The following is a 4,087-nucleotide window of genomic DNA, read 5'->3' as shown; positions in this document are numbered from 1 at the left end:
GAAAGAAAGACACCTTAGTAGGAATAAAAGACATTGAAACCTATAGCCAAGGCATGAAATGGCATTTAGCACTTTAAGGAAAATTTTTGATAGAGTTTTGTTATTTCTAGATTAAATAAGAAGAAAAACACTAAGCCTACCTCTTTATTTTTAAAGAGACTTTTAAAAATTTCAAGGGGTATCATTATAGGAAATAATTTGAACTTGAAATGAGATTTGAAATAAATTAAATCTACCACCAAAGAACCTTTGGCCAACCAATGTAAAAATGGAATGAGCCATGCATTTTTTTGCCACATTGATCTAAATTTAATGTGGCAAATTTTTTACACTAAAGTTAGAAGGTTAATGCACATATTTTTTTTTTTTTTTTTAATTTCGATCCATTAGATTAGGCTAGAATCCAAGGTAAAGTTCAATAACCAAAAAAAAGTTGCAAAACTAAAATTATTCCAAGCATAAGCAAATTTCGGCCATATAGTTTCAAAATAAGGATTAAGTTATTTTGGCAAGGATAGAGGGGTTAACATTGAACCATAAGATAAGTTTTTTTCCTCAAAAAAAAAAAAACCATTAGATAAGTTTCTAATTTATTAATCCATGTGTTGAATATATTAGCCAATAGGATTAAGTCTCATGGATTACACAATTTAAGGTAACTTATTATTTTTATTTAAATTTATCCTAAATCTTACATCATGTAAACTAAACTATATTAATTTAGTCTTAATTTATATGAAAATAATGTAAAAATATTTAGTGATTAGTGTGATGGTATATAATTAAAAATAATTTTATTTATTAATTTTATTAGTTAGTTAAGATAAGTTAATAATAATAATAATTTATTGAGTAAAAATATTAAAACATTGAAATTAATTATATAATTTTTTAAATATATTATTCAATTTTAATTTAATTTTATGGCAAAATAGTATAGGATGGTATGCCATGATAAAATGTGTGTTCATGAATGATTCCAAAAAAATAGTGCTAAAAGTTAAAATGCATGGATTTAAACAACCATGAATTAAATTTTAAAGAACCATGCACACAAGTTTACCAAATTTTACTTATAGGTGAGCTATTTCAATTGAAGTAATGAGCTTTAGAAAATAAATACCCAAGTCATCAACCTTCAAGTCTTGAACCAAGTCAAGCTTAGCTAGGTTATTTTATTTCCTGAAATTAACTTAATATAAATCATTCGTATCCAACATTACTTTTGTTTTTATCAAAATCCAATGACACAATACACAATGGCTCATGTAGTTAGTAACTCTAACATTAGATCTTTGGAAGGCCCTAAGACACCAGTTTGTTATAGTTCAAGAGAGGGAGGATGTTAAAGACTAGCATGTATCAAGGAAAATGTTAATTTTTTTTATGGGTATGTCAAAAACCTCAAGCCATTACTTCTATAAGACTTTTATTTAATTCCACCTAGAACTAATCAATTAATGAGAAATGATTATATATATATATATATATATATCCTTATGACTTTACTTCTACTTATATCTCTCTTTAACCTTCTACACATGCCTCTAATAAGTGGTGCTACAATCAGAACAAATTTAATGCCACATAACCTACTACACATGCCTCTACTAAGCAGATGGGGCTAGAACAAAACATATAGGACCCTTATATTATTTTAGATAGTGCATTTCTGTACATATCAAGACATCTCTAACAACATGATATGAAAATTGCAAATGTAATAGTAACTAAATTATAATTTCAATGTAGTATTCAAATAATACATTGAATTGATAATCTAACATTTCAGGTCCACAAGATCGAGTGCAACTCAAGCCAGTTTAAGATTGGGTAGATTAGGTTTGAGCGAGTTTGTAAATTTTTTCCTTTCTTGAGTCTATTGTAAAAGATGTGGTTACTGATGCTAAGTAACCTTGCACACACACACTCATGGGGAAAAATTTTTGTTTGTTAGTTAGAGTTCTCTATTTTAATCACATTATCTGGGACTATCCAAACATCATCCTAGATGATCTGTTAAAAATAGATACCTAATTAGGGCATCCTGGTTAAGGCAGCCGACATTAAGCACATCATCCTGGTAAATATTTGTATCGGCCGAGATGAAGGCTCAAATCAAAAAGAATTAACTGCCAGATCTGTTTAGGTATTATTTATTTTTGGACATCATCCAGGATGAGGGACATTGTCCTTAATGATGCAATTCAATTATGCCTAAATTAATCTACTTATTAAGAAAAGCAATTAAAGTTTTAATTACTTGATCCAGTCATCTAGGATGATCAAAAGATTGGCCAGAACGATCAGTTCAAAAAACCTTAGTGTTCCTGGATGGTCTTCATTGTGCAGCTACCTTCAGGGCGATTGTCTGGATGAATTTTACGTATATGAACTAATCGTTAGGGATGATCATGAATAGGCCTGGACGATCAAGCTATTTCTTCATCGTCCAGATAACCTTTCAAAGTGATTGTCTGGATGATATTCAAGGATTTATACTGATCGTACAGGACGATATTATATCGGCCTGGATGATATGAATAAAAATCTTCTAATTAACCCAAACTGTCCGGTCTGATTGAGCAAAATTATATTGATCATCTAGGACAATAAAGTTAGTTTGTATAAAATAAGAACTAATCTAAAATTCATCTATTTAAGAGCTATTGTTCTACCTAAGATCTCATATTTTACTATTGTCTTAACATGAGAGAGCCTAGAGGAGAGGGAAAGAAATGGACAGAGAGAGAGTATCTTATGAGGGGGAGTTTGTGAGGGGTTTCACAAAGGTTGCTCCAAGCAAAGAACTAAGTTATCTTCTCCGATCATCATCCCTTATTCTTGGAGGTTCGAGAGAGCTTCACTTCAATAATCGATCAAGGTTCTCAGCTTGCTTTAGGAGGAAGCAAAAGGAGTTAGGTTCTCTGCCTCACCGATGTTGGTGGAAAGGTTGTATTATACAGGCTTCTCTGACTTGTCGTGGGACAAAAAGGAGAGTCACTGAGTTTAGTACAATACTTAGAGGGCGCCTCCGGGGAGTGGACGTAGGTCGAGTTGACTGAACTACTTTAATTTCTTGTGTTCTTTTCTACTACCTTTTTTCGCTTTTAATTTTCACATGATTTCTTTGTGGTGAATCTTGGTTTGTTTAAGATTTTGTTTTTAAATTGAAAGATTTTTTAAAATACCAATTCACCCCCCCCCCCGCCCTCTTGGTTAACTTGGGCTAGTTCATAAGGGCTTAACATCCCCAACAAACTTTCAAGTTATTTCAAAGCAGAATTCATAAAAATGAGTTTTTGAAAACTTTTAAATTTCAATCCATCTCTAACACCGAAAACTGTAATACTGTGGAAGGATATTCAATCACCCGACCACCTTTGTTTGATAATATTCCTTTTTCTTTTTGGAAAACCCTCACATCTATATTTTTACATTCAATTGACTATCGCTTGTGGATACTTGTTAAAGAAGGATATTTACCTCCTTGACATGAAATTAATGGCATTAAAACTGAACTTTCTTCTAATGAATGAACTATTAATGATAGGGATTTAGCTCAACTTAATGCAAAATGTTTGAACTATTTTTTCTGTGCTTTAAAATTTGAAGACTACATGCGTGTTTTAACTTGTGCTACTGGTAAATTAATTTGGGATAGATTGCGTATTACACATGAAGGAATAAATGATGTTAACCAATCTTGATTGAATTTTTTATTGCATGGTTATGAACTTTTTTGTATGAAACTTTCTAATCAATTTCTTCAATGTATTCAAGATTTACTCAAATTGTTACCTCTTTGCATGCCTTAGGATGAGAACTCACTAACTATAAAAAAGTGAATAAAATTTTAAGATGCTTGCCTTCCTCTTTTGATGCTAAGATTACTACAATCCAGAATCTAAAGATTTGAATACTTATTTGATTGATAACTTACATGGATCACTCATTGCTTATGAGTAAGGGGTGAAGCAAAGAAATCTTGATGCATGTGAGAAAAAGAAGATGAAACTACGGCACTGAAAGCCAACAACACGGACACTGACTCTTCCGAGTTTGAAGGAAATGATGTTACCTTAAT

This window comes from Dendrobium catenatum, unplaced genomic scaffold (assembly GCF_001605985.2).
Source record: "Dendrobium catenatum unplaced genomic scaffold, ASM160598v2 fragScaff_scaffold_1488, whole genome shotgun sequence".
NCBI lineage: Eukaryota > Viridiplantae > Streptophyta > Magnoliopsida > Asparagales > Orchidaceae > Dendrobium > Dendrobium catenatum.
This window is presented reverse-complemented; position numbering follows the sequence as displayed.